Raw genomic sequence first — 22897 nt, 5'->3', positions numbered from 1 at the left:
TTTAAATTCTTACATGTATAGGCCTGAAAAAAATCTTTCAGCATTGCACCTAAAGAGATTTCCCTGTTGGTGTGCCCCCAGAGGGAACCGAGGCACAGAGTTGACGTAGTTTGCCCCAGGTACTCTGCCAGGCAGTGGAAGAGCCAGGACCATGACCAAGAGCCTCCCAAGCCCACACCTTCAGCCCCTGCCCACACTCTACCTAACTCCAGGCCTGGACGTCCGTGCCCTCCCTGCAGCGTGCTCCCTACACAGCCCAGCACTGCCAGGCCTGCCCGGCTGTGACCCCACTATGGCAAGGCCCACTCCTCACCCAAGCCTCAGCCACTGCCCAGCCCCCTTACCCTCACCCCCGTATCTTATGGAGTTTAATTAAACAATAATTAGCTACATAAAAATGCTCATGCCCTGGGTCAGGGGCTCAGAGAACTCAGCAGGGAATGGTGACATTTAAACCAACAATTATACCTTAAGAACTTTAGGGGACAAGAGAAAAGGGAATTCCAGAGGACTTACATCAGATATGTCATCTTCAGCCACACACCGGTGGCTGTGGCTGTTGCCCAAGTTAATGATCCCCTAGAAAGGCACCATGTCACATTCAAGCAAGGTCCTGTCATTCTTTGTCCAAAATGCCACCACACTAGGGGAGGTATTAGCATCTAACCTCCCTGACTCCAACCTCTTCCTGCTCAAATCCACCCTCCCCACAGGATTCCAGGAGTCTCTAAGACACAAAGGCTTATGACCGTTCAGTCAATACTATCTTTAAGGGAGATATTTTGACAATGCATTTCAAGCATCTTTAAAATGCTCAGTCCCTGGAACCAGTAACCCCAGGGATGGCAATCCATCCTCCTCACGGAGGGGTCTTAGATGCAGAAATACTCTCATATATAAAGACGCTAAACACTGACTCTTCATGTTAATAGGAACTTGGAAACAACTTGATCGAAAAGTGGCTGGATTAACTGTTTCATTCTCTCAATTGGATATCACATGGCTGGAGAAACACTGTTTATGAGAACTTGAGAAACTGTTTATAAGAAGTGGAAAAAACAGAAAGCAAAACTGTACTTGTAGCACAATGTTAACTGTGTCAACTCAACCCACCCACCCCATGGGGGGAAATCTGATAGCAAGTTGGTCAGTAGACACATTTCTCCTGAGGGGTGGGGTTATGATCATTTACTTCTCTCTTGCTTTTTAATTTTCTATACATTTTCTATAATAAATATGTATTACAATTAGAGTAGAGGAAAAATGAACTTTGTGTTTAAAAAAACAAACAAAAAAACCAAGACTCCCGGGGCTGCCTAGAGAGAGTTTTCGAGAAAAAGCTTTCACAAACTTAGACTTACTTCCCTCCTCAGCTTCCACAACCCTGTCCCCTCCGCCCCTTGCACCCCACCTTCTGGCCACATTTTTCCCAGCATCTGCCTTATACCTCCACCTTAGTGCTTTTACACACACTGCTATGTGCCCCCCTTCCTCACTCTCCCGCTGGGATGTAGGCTCCAGGGAGGTGTGGGGTCTTAACTTTTTTGAGTCACTCCTGTAGCTCCAGTACCTGGCAGTCTCTGGCTGGCACATGTTAAGATTCAACAAATGTTTGATGAAGGGAAGGGATGACCAGAGAGGCACTGAAGACCTGCTCATGGAGCCTCCTCCCTAGCATTTTTCCTGGCTGCCTCTCTTGGTCTCCCCTACGTCCTACGAGGAGTTACCCGTTCACCCCTGTTTTCACAGAACACACACATACCGGCTCTAATAGAACATCTACTATATTATGTTTTACTTATTTCTTTACCACATCAGCAGCAGCCTCACCAGAGAAACAGTGAACACTTAGCCTGGGAGGGTACACGTGCTCTCACCCTTTTCCTCTCAAAAACCCACAGAGATAGCTGTTACCATCCTTGTTTCACAGATGAAGAAATTCAAGCTTAAAAATGTTAAGTAACACACACCCCCACCTAGGTAATAGCAGGGCTCACTCCAAAGCTCAGGTCTAAACGAGAGTGGGGCCAAAAGCCAGACTCTTTGTCCATACTCCGCAGTAGACTGTACATTTCTTGTGGGCAGGAAGGACATGTTGCTGCCCTTTGGAAGTTGGCCAACATTGCTGCACACAGCAGACATCCCAACACTTGCTCGTTTGAACTACAGGAGGGGTGGCATTAATGGGGACTGTACCGATTCATTACATGAGATAACCCCAGACTCACACAGTTGGAAGTTTAACGGTCTGCCTAGCAAAGCAAGGGTAATCTAAACGCTCAGATTCATTCAGATTAACACATGACAATTTAAGGAATTCAAGGGTACCACTCTGACCAGAGTGTGCCCCTCAAGCAATCCACAGCACTTAATTAAGAAGTGGTATGTTAATTGTTGCTCTTAAATATCCATTAGCGTAGATTCCCTAAAATTCTCTATGGGGCAATAATGTCAAATTTCTGTCACAGATCATATTTCAAAAAACTCTTTCAGGCACATCATCTGTCAGTCTAGTGCAATTTATTATGTATATACTTAAATGTGTTCCAATTTCCCCTATAATCCTCTAAATTAGGTGGCTTTCCATTATTCCAAACTAATGAGATCTTTTACTGTACTGAAAGAATGTTGTACACACTTCTCAAAATGATATTTATGAACTTTATTCATCCCTGGCAAATCAAGGGGAAGTTTGCACCCTGAGTGTTCGCTAGGACATCGTGAAGCATGCAGACCAGCGGTGTTCTAACACTAAAAGCTTGTCTGGGATTGCTGCTGGTGAATCGCAAGCAAACAGCTACGCACAAATTAGCAGATCCCACATGCACTGCTCCTCCTTGGGGCTAACTGCACAGGCAACTAGGGGATATTCATTAGCACTTCTGAGAATGTCTGTGTCATGGGGAGAATGCAGCCTCTACATAGCATGAGAAAATGTGCTCAGGAAAAACACAGGTGTAATCTGTAAGAAAATTAATGTATATGTAATAATTCAGGAAGGGATTCACCTCAGCATGACCTGTAGTGGTCAGAGAACTTTCTCACCCATGTCTAATACCATGATAGTTCCCAGACTGAAATAAGCACAGCCACTACCACAGGAGAAGACTAATTCAGATGGTCTCAGTGGCGACTTCTGACGGTGCTTCTTGGTAACTAGGAGATCAGCCTCTCAAACCCACAAGGAAACCAGAAGCCCAGGCTCACTCCTACCAGCATATAATTCATTAAGTTTACAGGAGTGACTTATACAGGGGAAAAAGACCATCACACAAGGCTTCTAAAGGCCCAGGTCTCTGGCACCGTCTTGCCTCAAACAAGCCATGTAGCTTCGGTTCTAAGCCTCTCAGCCTCCCTTTCTCCCCTGTAAAATAGGGTACTTATTTCGTGTCCCAAAGGTTGGGGTTGCATATAGCCCCAACCTTTAACAGTATTAGCACATGCACAATAATTTTAAAAGTTAAACCACCACCACTGAGGATTGCATACTTTTTCTTTAATTAATACTCTTTACAGACTAATTTATTAGCTCAATAAGTAGGAACTGCACACATGGCACACACATGGCACTGGGCTAGGTGCTGGTGGACACAAAAAGGAGAAAGGCCAGGCCTCTGTTTAGAGTCACTCCCTGAATCCAGGGGAGGAAAGACCCACACACTAAATGACTACAATAAAATGTGATGCGCACTGGGATGGGGGGAGGTTCATCCACAGTGTTCTGGGGGGATGCTGGCAAGGAAGCCTAAAGGAACCACAGAACGCACCCCACCGGGGGGCCGAGGCGGAGCTGACTCAGGAAGGATGGCAGATCACACTTCACAGGCACAATATGCAAGAGGTGGCATGAGAAGGAACGGGGTTTAAAGGGATGGGAGCATTTCAGGAAGGCGAGACAAAGCAGGACCCGGAGGGCACAGTCAGAGGGGCAGGCAGGGGCGAGCCCTGACACCTACGGGGCTGCCAGTCACCCTCACTATTCTGCTGTGACCATGACAAACCCCAAGGGAAAGTGAGGACCACAGCAACTGTCTCAGCAACCCCTTGCTCCACAGCTACTACGCTCCTGGCAGGCTGATGTTAAAGAGATAAGGCAGCAAGACGCATGGGTAAGAACAAACCAAAATGGCTGAAGAAAAACATTTCTTAAGATCATAAATACCCTAGGCTATAAGAGCAACATATTTATCTGATAGGGGCATAAATTGGCTCTAGAGGAAAGTAAAATCAGAACATATAATTAGTTTAAGATACAATTTCCCCCAGTGTGTGCCAGGTATCAGGAATTTGAAGATGAGTAAGACACAGTCCTTGGCCTCAAGGAGCTTGTAAATGAAAATAGCAAAGCTATCATTTAAGAGTGGGTGATAAGAGCTAAAAAGGTGAACATAGGGTGCTCCAGGGCATCTAGCAGACACTGGGGATCAAGAGGAGAGGGACAAGTAGGGGGAGCCTTCTTGAGCATATGTAATTGTGAAGACTGAGAAAAAAGGAGATTAAAGAGGAGGGGGATGGGGGGCTACTGCAAGCAAGAGCAACAAGGGCAAAGTTCCCTGGGCAAAGGAACCGGGCACTTCAGGGAAATCCTGGCTGCGAAAGGCCAAGCCCAGGGGTTCGGGAATGTTCCAGAAGAGCCAGCAGGCAATGGGCATGGTGTCAAAGAATGATGCCCGTTTTCAAGATGGGACTTTTCATCCCAACACTTCCCTCGACCCTGTATAAAGCGGCCAGCTCATTAGTGTTTGGAAATGTCGGCAATTGTTACAGGAATGTCAGAACCCTGCGTGCACCGTTGGTTCAGTCATGCCGAAGAAGGGTGGAGAAGGTCGCCACAGGGCTCCTTAAAGGGCTTGAACATAAGGTAAACTCACCTGTAAAACGGTCCCATGGCAGAGACCCTAATGGAGGCATCCTAATTATTCCGCATGCTCGGGGCTCCTCTGGAGAAAGCATTAGCTGCTGAGGAGAGAGTTTGAGGAAATGCGGACACACCCGCTGAGGAGGGGCCTCGGTGGGGTGTGTTACATTCCTTTGAAAACAGGGCCCCTGCTATAATAATTTGTGCAATCAGACCAGAGATTGGACTGCAGAACTCTGCTTCCCATTTATTACAATATCACACTCCTGCCCAGGAAACCCCACCCAAGCTTTTGTTTGGAATTCTTTTCCTTGATTAGGTATCAGCCCTATTATTCCCGACACTCAAAAATAGCATGGGTCTGATGAAGCTGCAACACAGCGCGCAGTCAGAAACAGACTTCTGTGAGCGAGGCCAGCCCGTTCTCTCTCGCAGAATGGTGATTTCTTTTTCATTTCCTACTCTGTAGAGGAAGAGTGGGAAGCAGGGATATTTTGTACAACCGGGAAGGCAAATCATTTTTACTCTCTGCGAAGAGCCCTCCGAGCCCGGGAGCACTCCCCAGGCTGCACACACAGCCTCTGCCGGCCTCCTGGCCCTACAGGCGAGGCTGCAGCTCTGCCCCTTCAGCTAACCAGCAGGGCTGAAGAAGGCCTCCAAGCCCATCACCTAATCTTTGCAGACACTGCTGGTGGCGGGTCTGCCCCTCACTCTGCCTCCTGGCAGGAAGGCCCAGCCGAGCTGAGCTGTGATGCTATCTGGCTTCCTTAGTTATGCAATTCAGCTGGGACCCAACCCCAAAGAAGAGCTGAGGAACAGGGCAAGGGTCACTGTCCAGACAGTTGGAAGGCTTACACTCCAGAATGCTGGATAATTCTGGCAACGAAAGGCAGAGGTTATAGGAAAATTTCATCTCAAAGCAGTGAGTGAGGTTAGAATTGGGAAAAAGGATGAATCACTTTGTTATTCAGCAAATACTTGAACAACCATAAGAGACATGTTTCCTGGTCTGTGCAGCCTGAGGGGCAGCCTCATGTACCACGGGCCCTGCCTCACCTCCACCAAAACTCTCTGGGCAGTGGTGGGGCTCTGACCCCAAGGCAGGTAATCCCTTGTTAAGCCAGGGACACAACGCTCCTGTGGCATAGTTTACACAGGTCAAGTTTGGCCAGTGGGATTCTCCCTGGTAACTCTGAGCCATTCTATTTTGAGGAACTTTAGCTGGGAGGCTGGCAGATTATGAACTCACTAAGACTGGAGCTGGGGCAACCACAGAGGGCTACAGCTAACTGGTAAGTAATCATGGCCTTGTAAATTCATCAGCATCACAAGAGGATAAAGGCCACCCCAAGACAGGAACCAGGGCTGCCGGAGCCTAGGAGAGCACCTTGGAGCCCCAGGCCCTTCCTTTCCCACTCTGGGCTATCTCCAAAGACACACAGACACCTTCCCTGTTCACCACACTCGTATGAGTGGCTTCCATCACAAGCAAAGATCTTTGCCTAAAATAAGCACCCAGGCTGGATCTGGTGGGGTGATGACAGCATGGTCTAGGGGCACGTGTAGCAAACACTTCACTGAATAACTGCAGGATATGGCAGTATGGCTGCAAGGGTGCTAGTGATAGCATAAACACGGTCTGGCTAAAGCATGGAGAGCAAGGCTCACTTTTTCTCCAGATTTGCCAGAGAAAGCTCCTTAGAAGAGAAAGGACTCCAGTTTGCCCGTGAGGAGTAGGAAGGGTGTGGCTTAACACCCAGGATGGCATTGATAATCCCTCTGGGAAACCAGGCTTTGTTACCACAATTCCTCAGGCCAAGTCCACATCCGTTGGCTTCACTTAGACTGTAGCCCACGCAGGATTGGGAGAGGTTCCGCTGGCAAGCTCTCCTGCTTCAATTTTTGGTGAACCTAGGGAAATACAGCAATCCCCAGAGGAGGCTACTTAGCACTGTCTTCATTTGCCTGCACAATGAAAGCCGAGAGGTAGTCAGGCTGCTGGAGAACTCCTGCCTCTCAACTTCCATCCTGCCCTGTTGCCCACATTAGCAGAAGGGGAAGGGCATGACCATTCACAGCACTTTGAGGGGAATCGGAAACTACATCCTGAACTTGTATGAGAGGTGTTCAGGGATGGGGGTGGGAGTGCATTTAGAAGGAAAAAAAAAAATGACACAAGCCGGTCCTTATACGTACACACCTAACCCAATCACAGCCTGCAAGCCTTAGCCACTCTGAAGTCTACATATCACAGATGAGGAACGCATTCCTAAATCCTGTATGAGGACGTTTTCCTTGAGAAATGCAACTGAGGTGGAATAAAACACCAACAGTTATATAGGCAAAATTGGTATTACTATATGAACATGATTGAAATTAGCAAAGGAATTACAACAATAGCTTTCAGATTTTTTTAGCAGTAAAGTGTTGCCTTCAAATATAATTTTACTAGAAGCAATGTAGATTCATAAAAGCAGAGCTGCTCCAGTCGAAATGGGGGAACAAGACCTGGAGCCCCACAGTCCTGCAGAGTTCTCCACAGAACAGACAGGCCTCTAAGGAACCACAGATGGAAAATCCTTCCTTAAAAGGTATTAAGAGGGCTTATGGCATTCAGACACACATAGTAATTTAAAGGTAACCTAATGAAAATGTTCCCAGGTGGATTCTATTAACAAGAAGGGCTAGCGATTACAATCTGACCATGCGGTTTTAACTGTGCCAGCCCACCCTGTGGCAAACCAAATAAGGACCCTCCCCCACAACCACATGAAAATGCCAGAGCTCTGGGCTATCACATCCCACATCTTGTGTATCAGTCTCTTCCTCTTTGATACCTGGTTCTTGACATCTCTAAACTCACTGTTCCTGGGTGGCCCCCAAAGTTCCTCTGGATCTAATAATTAGTAAGGAGTTTCTGAATTTCAACCCTAACAATTATTCTCAGAGCACACTTAGAATGTGGCCCCATCTGCCTAAGGAAACATGACTTTCAGACCCCAAGACTCTCCCCCAGCCTGGGTCACTACCACTGGCTAGAAGGCTCTATTCCACCTTCTGATCAAACAGGTAGGTTCCTAGAAGTCAGCCTTGCCCAAAATGTGCTCCTAGGACCCCTGCAGAGGTCCTGCAGACCAGGAAGTCCTCAGATGCTTCAACATGCTACTAGTCATCATGAATTCCTTAGAGGAAAACCTTAATGAATCATGAACATTATGTATGTGTGTGAGTGTGTGTGTGGCAAATCCCACAACACCAACAAGTCCTGTGGGAAACAATCAGTGACTTAAAACATTTCCCCTGATAATTTGATAATTTATTATAAATAATAAATACTTTCTTATGAAGTCAGAAACTTATGGAATGAGCAAACAAATGCTGAAATAGAAGTTATGTCTCTAAAATTAGGAAGACAAGGATGCCTTACTATTACTACTGAACATTTTACTTCATCCTCTAATCAACGCAGAAAAATGAAATTAAGATAAAGTATTAGGAAAAAGGCAGTAAAATTTTTTACAAATGAAGTGACTGCCTAGAATCTAGTTAATTGTAGGTGGTCAGACACAATAACCATTTAGAAAATGTAAGAAGGGATAAAAAGAAAGGGGAGAGCGGGAGGGAAAGGAGGGAAAAAAAGGAAAATGAAACAACCTAGAAATAAGCCTACCCATAAGTATGCCAAGTTAGTCTTATTTTCAACATTACTTAAGGACATAAAAGAATATACAAACAATAGACCCACCATTCCCAGATGGGAATACTCATTATTTTAAGACAGTAATTTTCCATCAATCAGTTTATGAAATCAAAACAATGCAACCAACAGTGCAACAGGATATTCTGTAGAATTCATAAGGCTGAACTGGAAGAAAGCTTCAGTATGACAAAAAATGTTTAAAAAAAAATACAATGATGGGAAACACACTGTAATGCTACAGTAACTAAAACAGTGTGGTATCAACACAGATTTAGACATACATCATTAAACAAACAATATATATATTCAGATACAATAAGCTGATCATTTCAAATAAGTACCTAAAGAATAAACATGACAAATTATAATGGGAAAAGTAAATTATTCACATAAACAAAAATTAAGTTATAGCTCTACTGCTATCAAACACAAAAACAAATTTCAGGTAGCTAAAAGATATAAGTAAAAAAAAAAAAAAAGGCAAACAATAAAACCAGGAAAAAAATAATTTTATTTACAAAGCCTCAAAGACAAAGAAAAGTTCACAGATGTGGCAACTTCTATATTTTATAAACAAATCAAAGACATGCAACAAAGTGACATTATTTACAAAGGATTTTTATAGGGATTATTTTATAGGGATTAACTTGATCTATTACTTTTTACTCTAAAGCTTTCTAAAATATTTAAATCTTTCATAAAATGTGAAAATTCAACTATTGATGAAATATTTTATATATAACTTTTCTTAACCAAGAAAGTTAATATAAAGCAACACCAACTAAATATTCACAAATTAAAAATTGTTAGAGTATTAATAAGTTTGCTGTTTCTCAGAAATAAAAATGAGAATTATATGGGCAACTATCTGAAATACTTTCCTTCAGTGTTCTTTGTAGTGCCTTCCCCATAGATGTTCTGGAAGAGAAACTATGTATTTCACAGGGTGTGCCTCTAGGTTTTTGATGATTATCTGAATACCTAAAGTAATAAACAAGTCCTCCCAAGAGCAAACTAAGAATCTCATGAGGAAGAGACCTCATCATTCCTAACCTATGGGAGGGAGTATTCTTTTTTTCTTTTCAAATGGCATAGAATTTACAAAATTCAAAAATTCTGTGAATTTTTCATAGCAAATGAATTGTAAAAGATTTTTTTAAACCCACATCTTTGCCAAACCCTTAAGTTTCTCCACACCTACAAGACGACCTACTGGAGTCTTGCTAAAGTGCTGAATTTGGGATCAAGGTGCAAAGTTATCATGCAAGCAATACTCTCTTACTGGAAAATACAGTCCTATGGGTCTTAACAATCTTCTAGACCTGGCTCACTGCTGGGTTAAGAAACTGATGCTCAGCCAGCATCATGATCCCAGACTTTTCCATTCTTTCCAGAAAACAGTCCTTCTTGGCCCTGGTAAAGTCATACTTTTTATTTACCATTTTAAGACCCTAAATCTGTATAGTTTCTGTGTCCCATCACAGAAACAGCATATGTCGCTTAGGTCAAAGGTCTGCAATTCTCCTTAGTTTCTATCCATCAAGGTTACTAAAGTTTTAGTCTTTCTTTCCCAGCAGAATTCTTATTGTGTATCTCTAAGTCATTCTAAGTGAAAACTATAGCTTTCTGATATAAGTAGGGCTTAAAACTCAATCAGAATTCCACATCTAGTATCATATCAAACACTGGTACAGGAAGGTCTCAGTTTCTCACCCCAGAAAAAGGGAATCTCATCTATAGGATTTCTGGTCACTCCAAGTAGTCCCCACGTGCATGAAACAAAAGCAACAGCCATCTCGCAAATACCTTCTTTTCTACAGCCATGGTGAGGGGAGGGGTTGCAGAATCACTTTGGTACGAATGTGTCCCTCACATAGTAATCATTCCACAAACACCTGTTGTACTAATTTATATTAAGCATCTTGAGTGGTCCTGGATTATGTTTACCCATTTGTGCCCACTTATTTAACTACTTTTCTATCAGGAAACTGAATTCTTTGAAATCCTCTGTCAATCCTAGTAAATAAAAATAATAAAATTGCGAGAATGAATCTGAGTTGTGTTCTATAGCTTAGGCTACTGGCAAAAAACATATAAAAATTAGATTAAAAGGTATTTATCACAAGCTAGTAGCTTAGCACAAAAAACAAATAGCTATTAGAGGCCTCATCCACATAATTTTTCTTGACAACTTAAGTATTTAATAAATAACAAGAAAGCATTTTTTTACCTACATTATATGAAATAAAGCATAATGCAAAGGGCATATAGTAGGCAAATATTCAGTCCCTTCCATATTAAGTTATGGGTATAAAATGCATTTATTTTTATGTGCATTTTCTTAAAAGGCTTGAAATGACACATACCCAATTCTTAGCACTCTTGGGAGAATGGGTGAGAAGGAGATAGACTTTTTACATTGCATTTTTAAAGTATCTGCATAATTTGAATTTTCTAACATATCAGTTTTGTCATGTTTAAAATATGAAAAACAAAATTATGCTGGCAGAGGTGCACTGAAAATAGTGTTGAATAGAAATAAACTGCTTGTGGCAATGTCAGATGGTGTAGTCTTTTAACAAGGAATATAAGGACTTTAAGAATATTTATATCCACTGACTCAGCAATTACTTATTTCACAAGTTTCCCCTTCATGTGGTTATTTTTTAATAAGGATCTTTAATAAAATATTTTTAATTAAGCAATCTAGCTTAATACATGTATCACACTAGATCTTTAAAATGCAGGTTAGAAAAATCATAGTAGAGTTGATTCTTATTATTTGCAGTAGTTACATTCTGAAAAGTCACTGCAAACACCGAGTTAGTGAATATTGAACCATTACTCCAAGGGGAAATATAGGATTAGGTTCCTAGGACCATGTGATCGCAACAGTTTAATCTACTCATCAATACACAGCCTGGTTGTGTGTTTCTGTTTAAAGACACATAGACAGACAGTGATTAACACTGAATTCAAGGTCAGGAGTATAGTAACTCATGTCTGAAGGAAGCTCACTTAATACATGTATTTTCTCTGTAACGAACTTTACAGTCTTCTTGCACTTAGGAATACTAGATAGCACTTCAGCATTACACACAGGGGCCATTTTAAACAGTAAAATCACTACTAAAAAAAACAAAGAAATCTGAAAAAGATGGCACTAAGTGGACCTTGAGAAGGCCACTTGTTTACAGTCTGAGAGCTAAAACAAGAAAGCAGAGCATCGCCTTCTTCACCCTCAGCTGGGAACAGATGCATGAGGTGACTCAGTTTTTTGCCCCTCTGCAAATGAGTGTGTCCAAGACTGTAAAAGTGCCAGAAGTACTGATTTTAGAGTTACCAATCGATTCTAGCAAGGAGACGAGTTTGCAAATACAGGATAGACGTGAGAATCAACTACATGTCTTTACTTTGAATAATTAGAACAAAATTCTCAAAAAATAGATTAACAGCAGAATAAACAGATATCCACAAAAAGCTTTCTTGTCTCTGCTAACTTTGTGGTTCTCACCGAGGTGTGATTTTGCTTCCAGAGGACACTTGTGATGTCTGGAGGCAAATGTGCGTTGTCATGATTGAGACTAGTGGGGCTGAGGACCAGGGATGCAGCAAACATCACAAAATGTACCAGACAGCCTCTAATTACAAAGAATGTTTTGTCCCTAAACATAAGTACTACCAAAACCAACAAATCCTGTGCTGTCAACATAAATTTTTTTTTAAGTGTAGGTTCCTGCATCCTCTATCAATATGTACTTGAACGCCTAAAACAATAAGTTAATTGTCCCTTCTGGAGCCGCTCTCATACTTTATTTCTTGGTTGCCCTTTATTTTCAAATTTAGCTAATGAGCTTTTATTATTATTAAATGCAACTGAAGACACAGTAGTTGTAAGTTATATTGTGAAGTATGACTTTTCCAGTGGTTCTTTGAACAGTGACTGGGCTAACCCCAACAATTATGTAAAATGCAAAGTTAGTTTGAAATCTAGTTTCTGTTTTGACACCAGTTAAATAAAATCAGCATGGCACAGAAAGTACGAAGTGTAGCCTCTAGTACGTTGTCCTAGAAATGGAGAAACCAGCTCACCCTGAGCAGATTTCAGAATAAGTCAAGAACAGCTGAGAAGGTTCTGTGGTTACCCTGAGGAAGAAATCAAAATGTCTCACTATGTCTTAATAATTCTTTGAAAAGAGGCCCATTTTAAGTGGCTCCCAAAATATCCTTAACTTTATAAATGCTCTGTACCTCCTTTACTCCCTGCCCCATAGGGATTCAGTATTACACATTTATTCAGTGTTGAATCATATTTTTAAACAGTGAATCAAGCAATTTGGAGAGTGGCCCCCAAGGTTACTCAGAACATTCCAAAATAACTATGCTGTATTAACAAGGATAAATAGTTCCCAACTGGGAAACAGACCAGTTGACTAAGAACTGCTTTTGGAGTTTAGAACCTGAATTCTTGGCTATATGAGTTTAGAGCCAAGTGATTATTTAAACAGTCTTATTTTGGAAAGATGTTTTAGCTTAACTGTACAAAAATTAGACTAAGATATTATTTCCTGTTGTGAGTATGCTCTGCTGCCAAATGCCTTCAACTTCCTCCAGGGTCCATTTGAACACCCAAATCTAGAAAGTCTCCTCCATCCTCTGCAACCTCTCTGGCCACTCTGGCTCCCGCTCTTCTCCAATCCCAGCCTACATTTGCAGCTTTGCACCCACACACTGCACTCGAGGCAGCACTCTTCAGACCACCAGGATCAGAACCACCCAAGGAGTGGGAGATTAAGATGTAATTCCCAGACCACATTCCTGACCTACTGATTGGAATCTTGCCTAGAATAGTTGGGAATCTGCATTTTCATTCTACCTCCCAATAATAATAGTTATTTACTAACTATATCCCCAGAATAAAACATGTGGCTTCCTGAAAAGGCCATCATTTTATCTGTCATGATTCCCTCTGCTCTAAATACCTACCCATTGCCCAACCCTATCTCACTAAGTCTATTTTAAGCATTCTTGCTGAGCTAGGAAATGTCATCTGCTACACCTCTAGTTTGGAGAAATGCCTCTTTTGTAAACCTCCATAGCATGCTACATACAATATCCATCACATAAAATCAGAATTGCCTACATTTGCAGCATTATTCCCGTCTGGTTGGGGAAGATTTATTGGCTTCCCCAATCAGACGGGAGCTCAATGGTAGGGACCATGTGTCATCCCTGGGTTCATCCCTAGTGTCCAACACAGCTCCTGGCAAATAGTAGGTACTCCTTTGTTGAATAAATGAATGGATGGATGGATGGTCTGCCTCTGAATGAAACTATTCAGCTTCATCAGTTCTACCTAATTTGTAATTACTGTTAATGTGAATAAATAAAAGACTCAATTGAATAACCTCCAACAGAGGAATCTTGAGTTAGGGTATACCTAGCAGGGAGCCCTACAGGAAAGATGAGAGGTAGTTCTCCAGAACCATTCAAGTTTGGCACTCTGTAGGGTCTCAAAAAATAAAATAAAAAAAGTCAGCGAATTGACTAAGCATGTACAATCCTAGAAAGTAGCAAAAGCAGATGAGGAGGAGAAGGAAAACTGTTCACTAAAGAACTTTTCTGGGTATGAGTTGCATATAGTTAAGGCCAAGTTAAACCATTCTTATCATTAAGGACTAATACAGATACTGTAACCAGCCAAGTGGTTAAAGTCTAGACTCACCTGAGATCATTTACATAGGATTCAATGCTGTGGATAGTTGAAAGTTGAAATGGATATTTTTTCCATTGTTAAGCCATCCTCTAGTATCCTATTCCTTTCTACCTTTCTAGGTTTTCCATTTGGGAAATCACTATATAGCAGCCATGGGATTTAGGTGCTGGTGGCCCCAAAGTGAGCTCCAGAGGTAGACACTGGCATTAGCCCATCAGCACACTCTAACCCCCATGCCAACTATGAGATGAGCAGAATCCCAGGCATAAGCATATGGCATTGCCCTGGGTGCTGTGATGGTTAAGACTGGCCCAGTCAGAGCAAAACTCAGGACTTTCACTTGATCATTAGCCTTGGTTGCTGCTGGCAGCCATCTTGTGAACATGAGGAAATCTAGGGAGAGGAAAGCAGAACTTAGAGAACTATGTCTCCAACTTGAAAAGCAGGGGTTTTTTTTCCCACTGAGTTAATGCATTATTTTTATTGTTTAAGTGAATATGGGTTTTCTATTATTTAAAACATTATAATACATGCCCACTTGAACCTTTCAAGCCGATCTTTCTGCTTTTCTGTTAGTACATACACATAAAAATTCACTGTTCTAAGAGTCTGTACACTGTTCCTGAACATCCTCATCCATTCCCACCTCCACGTTACTGTGTGCCGTTACCCTGCCTAAAACGTTCTTCCCTTGCTCTGTCTGTTACTTGCATCGTGTCTGGTCTTCTGGACACAAGCTGGAAGCCTAATGCCTGAGGTCAGACAACCAGGACCACCGCTTTTTTGTCTCCTCTGAGCTCCAACCTAGAATACATTGTCAATCCTACTTGTCATGCATATCCTACCTTATATTCCTAATTACCCTTTTGCAAACATAGTCTCAAACTGGAATGCAAGCTCGCCATACTTTGGCAACTCCTTTTAAATGGCCCCTTGCACAATGTCTTGGGATTAGCAGAAAACCCATAAATCCTCTTCAGGCAAATTTGAAATGTGATTTTAAAACTCCCGATCACTGCCAGTCATACCCTTAATCCACATAGCGATGCAGAGGATAGAAAGGAATTTCAGATGCAACATATTTCAACATCACACAGATGGCCATGGTCCTGTCACATTTCACAACCAGACTGGCAGTAACAGCTGGATGAAGATGAGAAATTTATCAGGCTGCCTTCCCAAGTGAAGATCACCGACGTCCTTCCAAAGAAAATGCACACTAACTATGTGAGTTCTAAAAAGTTAAGTCCCATACCTTTCAAACATCTGTATAAAACCATCCTAAGGGCAGTACTGTGGTGGGAGACAAGCAGCAAAAGGCAGCCACAGAACAAGAGGTTCCCTTCACATCCCCTTTCACATGTGTAGCCCCAGTTGCCCTTAGGGCACTTAGGGGTACATCTGTAAGATTTAAATAGGGACATGAAATAAGCAGAGACTGAGATTTATCTCCATCACAGAATTGGTTAGGAGATAATGAGTAAATTGAGAAATGATGTCAGGACCCAGGTCCATTTCCATCAAAGATGACAACAAGAACATAGGAAAATGCAGTGTGTTTGTAAGTATGTGAGCATGTGAGTGTGTGTATATGTGTTTTCATACAGCCACCGGATTGCTGATATAGCCACACGATTGATATTATCCTGGTCAAAATTCAAACCTTTTGAGCGTGGCATGACAAGTCTACCTGCACAAGGATTTTGATGTCCCAGTTGGGGTCTATAAACAGCCTTTGAATATATTTTTCAACAGGTTATAGAAATGGAAGGGCTACCTAATGAAATGAAAATGCCACTATAAATGATCTATAGAGCAAAGCAATATCTTATAAATATATATATATGCCTATAATTATTGTGACCGTATTAAAAGTTAATCCTCCCTTCTGAGACCAGTAGTTTTCTTTGATAAATGGCCAAAGTCATCCTGTCAATATTGCTTCTTCATCCTCTTTCTTTCCTGATTAACACTGTCCTTCGCCTGGGTCCTAAACAGGTTCTGAAGAGGTTCAGAATGTCTGCAAGGGCTGGTAAATCAACTGCAATATCACATCAAAAGCTTGTCAACCAAAACGTTGCGTGAATGTCTTCTTGTGATCTCTGCATAACACCTTACCGCAAGTAATTTTGTTCTACTAGCTGCCCAAGTCTGTAAAAGCTCTCAAAATTGAGCTTTACTGCTAGCGGTGTAGCACTAGACCCCCTGCTCTAAGGGACTCTGCCTTGGCCATGCAGCCAGTAATCAACCTGGTTTTGCTTTTCTATCCACCCTGGCCCAGACGCCAAGACGGTTCCATGAGCCATCACTGGCTCAGACTCTCGCTGGCTTGCATAGAGGGGCCGGCCCTCTATCCTGTCCTTATGACTAGTCAAAAAGAGCAAACCTTAAGTAAAGTGATGTGATCAAGACTGTCTCCCCAGAAGCCATTCGGAACACCACTTCCCTTTCTACTCCTTTCAAGAATGTCTTATAGTTCACAACTGTGCGGCAAGACACAAAATAACCAAAATTAGTATGACAAAAGCAGAAGATTGGATCCAAATAGCTGCTAAAGGGGAAAGCCAACCAACCACCATCACAAAATCTTTGTCCAGACTTTTAAATCCATTTTATGAGCCCAACACAGAGGCGGATCAGCCATGTCCCAGCTCACTGTCTGGCTTCATCTTAAAGGGGAAGGCCCCAGCAACAATCTATGTCAATAAAGCCACATGGTTTGCAGCAACTGCTTCTCTTTGTCCGCCAACGGATCAGGAAAGAGCCCCCTTCAGAGGCGGAAGAGAGCAGGGAGCTCAAGTCAGTGCCTCCCTCCCTCCCCACACCAGCCACACCCCATATCAGAGGATATACAGAAACGGCTGTTCCCCTCATCAAGTTTCCACTCTTCCAGAATGTTCCAGCCCCACCTAATGTACTGCCTGAATGTCTGGCTTACTGTTTCACAGAACCAGCCTAATATAGAAAGGAAACAATTCCAAAGATCTGGGATGCACAGAGATAGCTAAGTCCTCCCCAGGTGCTCTTCCAAAGGACGTGGAAAGAACCCAGTTAAGTCTGTACAAGGGTTCTGAGATTATTACGTTTCACCAGTGCACAGAGAGCAATATGGGGTTAAGGCCTCTGTCCAGGAACAGGGAACAATTGTTCCTTATTGATTTACATGAGCAGAAAAAGGATATGCAAATTTGCAAAAGATTTGTAGCCTCTGCTATGCCTGGAACCCTGCCAGAAAACTCAGGAAAGACTACATCCACACACACATACAGAGCAGCAAGATATACTATGCAAATGTAAGGTTACAAAGAGGTTGCCTTGCTACAAAAGTTTCCCACCCTTTTAACCTACCTTTTCCCCACCATTTCCCTCTTTCCTCTTCCACAGAAGACTGCGAACTTTTGTTTTCCACTACTTTAAATCATTGTTGTAACAAGCAATTTATGGAAGAGCAAAGAAATGTACTGTTCCTCACTCCCAATTTTCCTACACACATCAGTCAATAAAAGAAAAACAGTAACACACACAGTAAGCTGCTCCCTGAGGTCATCCCCGAATCCCCACTGAGTTAGCACAGGTCCAGGGCTGTTAGTGGAAGGGCTGCAGGGCCACTATCGATAAGCAACAAGGAAAACCAGAATAAAGCTAATTTATCATGACACCATTTTCTGACTTCCATTATGACTCACTGTGGAGATACCACACTAATTTTTTGGTAACTCTACACAAACTTGCTTTTGAAAGATTTTTTTCCCCAAAAAGAGTAAATGCTCAGAGGGTAGGAGAGAAGAGAAAGTGTATGATGGCGTAGTGGCAGGTAAGTTAGGAGCAGGTGCTCCAGGAAATGAAAAATGTTTCAAAGCAGATCAGAGCCTAGAATCTTTGCAAAGGTATGAAGTTTATGTATCTCCTTTTCAAGAAAATAGGACCCTTCCTGTCCACACTGTACAGGTTTTTCTTCCAGGCGTCTGTGGTGACAGCTGTTCTAGAAATACATGATAAACCTGTTGTCTTCCTTCCTGGTTATCATCACTTATAATACTGTGGAAAGACCCATAAGAAGATGGCTGAGGATACAGATGCCCCAGGGAAGCTGAGACCAGAGGGCTGGGAGTCTGGGGGAAGGGACACCATGAGCTCAAGGAGGGAGGGGGAATAAGGGAAGAGGCACTGAGTGGGGTCGGACCACCCCAAGTACACCTGTTACAGGGAAGAACCGTCCGCAATATTTTAAAGGTCTGGACAAGTAATGACTCTACACCATCTTACTACACTGATGGATAGTGACTGCAATGGGGTGCGTGAGGGGGATGTGATTATATGGGCAAATGTTGAAATCACAATGTTGCTCATGCGAAACCTTCATAAAATTGTATATCAACATACCTTAAAAAAATTTAAATAACCACTTAACAAAAAAAAAGCATTCTGAAGAAACAAGGAACATTATTTTGTGAACTTTCAAGTAGTGTTAACTAGAATCACCGTGCTGTACACTAGATCTCCAAAACTTATTCATCAAAGGTCACTGAAAGTTTGTACCCTTTCACCAACATCTCCCCATTCCTTCCACCTTCCAGCCCCTAGAAATGACCATACTGTTTCTATGAGTTTGTTTTTTTTGGAGTCCACATTGGTATTTGCCTTTCTCTGAGTTATTTCCCTCTGCATAATGCCCACCAGGTCCATCCATGTTGTCACAAATGGCAGGATCTGCTTCCTTCTCATGGGTGAAGAATATTCCATTACACACACACACACACACACACACACACACACCTTCATCCATTCAAGGGACATTATTTTTAAGGCATTCTGAAATCTGGATTATTTACCATAAAGAACCTGTTCAAGTAGGAAATCACCAACTGTAAGAATGTGAATGAACCCCTTCCTGTGCACCAGAGGTGCGTGTCCCCCCCCCACCCCCAGCTCTCTGACAGAGGAGTGTGAGGGGCCTGCAGGGCCCGTCCGTCCCTAATTCTGAAAACACTGGGGCTGGACGGAGACCAGTGTCCCTTAGGGCTAGAAAGGGCCTCAGAGCCCACCCTGCCCCTCATAGAGCCCCAGGCTCCGTGTGGGGATGTGCCCAGGGCCCATCCGGACTCCTCTCCTCAGTCATCATAGTCCTCCCTGGAGGTGCTCCCATGGTTCCCCATAGGAACACCGGGCAAAACTTAAAATGATATATTTGCTAATGATAACAGACAAAAATGGAGACTGTTCTTTCATTAACTATTTGCTAAGGACCAGGCATATGTCAGAGGCTCCATATTACATATTTTTCACCATTTAATTAATGCCTCTTTGTCCCCAACAGTCAATAGCCCTATAAGGGCAGCAGCCATGTGTACATTGCATGTAATTGTAAATCCAACCCATGACATAGATCTAGACATAATAGGCACTAATAAACATGGGATGAATTAATATTGTTCAACCCCCTTATTTCAGAGTGGAGGATACTGTGCTTCTAAAGAATTAGATGCTATGGGCAAAGTCATACTCCCAGATGATGACATGCCACAGAATAAGACCAGTGCTTCCTGAGGAACAACGCTGATTGTAAAGGCTAATTAAACACTGCTTTGCGGAAAGCAACTTTAAGGGAGGTATCATTTGAATTAAAGAGCCCTGGAATCGGACAAAGAGCACTACATTCAAACCCCAGGTCCGTGTCTTTGCACTGGACATCTAGGAATAGCCCCCAGAACTCCTTTCCTCCTAACAAAGAGCCTCTGCTTGCATTTGCACTTCTGAAGAAGCTAACTTCACTCCTCAGCATCAGTACACATCCTAGGGTCACACCCAGCAGGGGAGTCCTCCACGAGCCTACAATGACTGATGCAGAGCCGACATACAGACTCAACCAGATCAACCTCAGGGAATTTCAAGACTTCTGCTTCTAATGTTGTTTGATGGCCCTTCTGTCCCAGTTGCTGTAGTACTCATTCATAAGATTTAGAACTCCCTAACACCAGCATGAATCTCTGGATCAAACCATACCATACCTGAAGCCCATCCCATGGCTGGATGTCTCAGTTACAAGAACCACTAAATTCCTTTTATTATTTAAGCCTGTCTGGGGCTTTCTTTTGCTTGCAGCCAAAACAAAATCCTAGTATGTACTAGATGTCTAACACTGGAAAAGTAAAAATGGAGATAACTTTCACTTCAAAAGGACATCTTGTAGATCAATGAAGGACAAGAAAGGGCCTAAAACAACATTTGGCACTTAACCAGCCCTAAATATTCTTTACTTCTATGAAAGGCTCTACCACCAAGTTCCTTTAAATAGCCTTTTCACCCATTACACTAAAGAAATGATTTACAAATGATCTTCCACTTAGCAGAGCAGCAAGAGCAGCCAAAAATAAAGGCATGAAAAGGTTACATGTCATTGATAATTGAAGCTCAATGCAAAATGGAAACAAACATCCCTTAAGTCATAATAAACATCTATATAATGTCTACAAGCACACAGAGTCACAGACTTTATTATACATATACCCATATATAAACAAAAATGTGAAGCAATGAAAATCTAATTTTTACAAAACAAGAAGATGTTCACTGTATGAAGGGGCCATTATCAGTTGTGCTGTTGGGCTCACTACCTTCCCACCTCAACTCCCTCCCCATCCCACCTCCCAACACAAACAGTACACAGGAGGTACCAGGGCAAATAAGGTTCCGGTCAAGTGGGCTGACCCCAAGACTGGGGTGCTCAGTAGAGGGGGTTTGCAAGCAAGACAAGCCAGAAAAAGGAGGTAAAGACACGTCCTTGCAAGAACCATCCAGAGGCAAAACCAGAAAAGCCAGGTTGCCTGAATTCCACAGGGCCAATTCCAGGCCAGAAATGGGAGAAAGGGCCAAGGAAGTCAGAGTAAGAAATAACAGTGGGGAAGGAAGAGTGAAATTCAGCCAAGACAATAGCCAATATCAGCAAAAGTCAATACTTACTAAGCACAATGCCATTAAGATCTTGACTTGTGTTAGATCTCATTTAATTCTCACAAAAACCCTTGAAGCTATTATTCTCCCTATTTTTAAACTTACAGAAAAATGTTAACATACACAGTAGTAAAGAGAGCAGTTCATGAAATGTTATCTGTAATGGCTAACTATAAAAGTAATCTATTTATGGGAACTTATGGTACTTCTTCTACCTGCTTCTCACCACTGTTCTCACCCTCAGCACCAAGAAATCAACAGCAAGACATGTCAGCAAGCTCAGACAAAAATTTGAGTCAACTTCATAGTTTTGACTTCGTAAGCTTATAGAATGCTTTCTAAAGCACGTGAATCTCCCTTCCCCTGGTAGGAATGGGCTCCATCTCTGCTCTGTCATCAGCAATGACCTCAGAAAACACCAGTGAGACAGCAGAGTTTTGCTGCCACATCTAAAAACATGAGGGAAAGATCTCCAAATCCCACCCCTTCTCCATAAATTCCATTAGGGACATACCATTGCATCTTGGCACACTAATGCTGCCTGAATTCCTTGGTGATTTTCCTCATGAGTATCTTAACTTTGTCTTTCCAACTAGATCATGCACTGTGACCCTGTAAATCCACTGCCTAAACCTCTTCAGGATCAAATCCAAACTGCTGCCCGTAGGCAGAAAGGCCCGCCACATATGGCACTCACGTTTCTCTCTAGTTTGTCACCACTCCTAACACCCTGAGGACATGAAAGAGCTTGGTGTTCTAACGTGCAGCTTCAGCTGTCTGCAAGCATTTTCCCACCTCTTACCCTTTGACTGAAATGTCCTCCTCTTCAATGCCACCTGCCAGGGTCCCCAAGCAGCCTGGCTATGGCTAACATTCCTTTCCTTACCTTCACAGAGCCTTTTATGATAATCCGTCCCATCCCAAGACTGGGCTGGGTACCATGCCTCTGTATTCCCATAATGCCTTGTACATCTCTCTCTGCATACCTACGACACTGTTTATAGTGACTGGTCCTTAGTCTCCCACTGCCCATTTTATGCAGCACTCCTTGAGCATTTACTCATTTTTTAATTCTTTTTTTTTTTTTTTTGCATTTAGTGGAAACCCAGGACACAGTGAGTTCATTTGGACTGAGTCCAAGTAAGAGTATTTATGCATATCTCCACGAGGAGCTGAAGATCTAGTAGCTAAGTAAAAATATACTTTTCTAATTTTTTAGTCTCCCATGCCTAACAAAGGGCCCAGCACATAATAGGCCTTCAGATAATGTTTACTGAACAAAACAAGGCAATGGAAGGGTAAGAAGACAGCCAGATGGATAACAGGGAGCACACCTTCCACTTTGTAAAGTCTCTCCGGAGGGCTTCACGGCTGGTAGATGCTTCGGTGTCTGACTGACCCACCCAGGTAATAAGCCCCTCGGGTCAGCTGCCCACCATGCACTGGAACTCCTTCCAGCTCTCCAGGTGGCCACTAATCCTAGTGCTCACTTACTGGACAGACAAGCATGTGGTCACCGTGCCCGCGCCCTTCATGGTGAGGCTGACTTAATCACCCCTTCCATCAGGCCCTTGTCTGACCCTGTCTGCACACTCCTACTCTCTGGAGCACCCCACTCCCGCTCAAGACGCACTATCACCCCAATCACTAGACCTAGCCTTTTCTGGGCCTG

The 22897-nt window shown here is 42.8% G+C and overlaps 1 protein-coding gene across 9 annotated transcripts in view; it reads right to left on the bottom strand.

Annotated features, from left to right (window-relative positions):
- The window catches only part of TLN2 (talin 2), a 440089-nt gene that overhangs the window by 274338 nt on the left and 142854 nt on the right, over positions 1-22897 (bottom strand). The window contains exon 1 of one of the 9 annotated variants that reach the window (XM_073211937.1): positions 4872-4967. The exons of 7 other annotated variants lie outside the window; for them this stretch is intronic. The gene's annotated coding sequence lies outside the window, so the exon portion shown is untranslated. Of the gene's footprint in view, positions 1-4871; positions 4968-22897 lie in introns of those variants that run through there. One more of the 9 variants, XM_073211938.1, reaches the window with a different exon arrangement.

The sequence above is a fragment of the Manis javanica genome, chromosome 8 (genome assembly GCF_040802235.1).
Source record: "Manis javanica isolate MJ-LG chromosome 8, MJ_LKY, whole genome shotgun sequence".
NCBI lineage: Eukaryota > Metazoa > Chordata > Mammalia > Pholidota > Manidae > Manis > Manis javanica.
The sequence above is the reverse complement of the archived record's forward strand: the minus strand, read 5'-3'. Positions and strand labels throughout refer to the sequence as shown.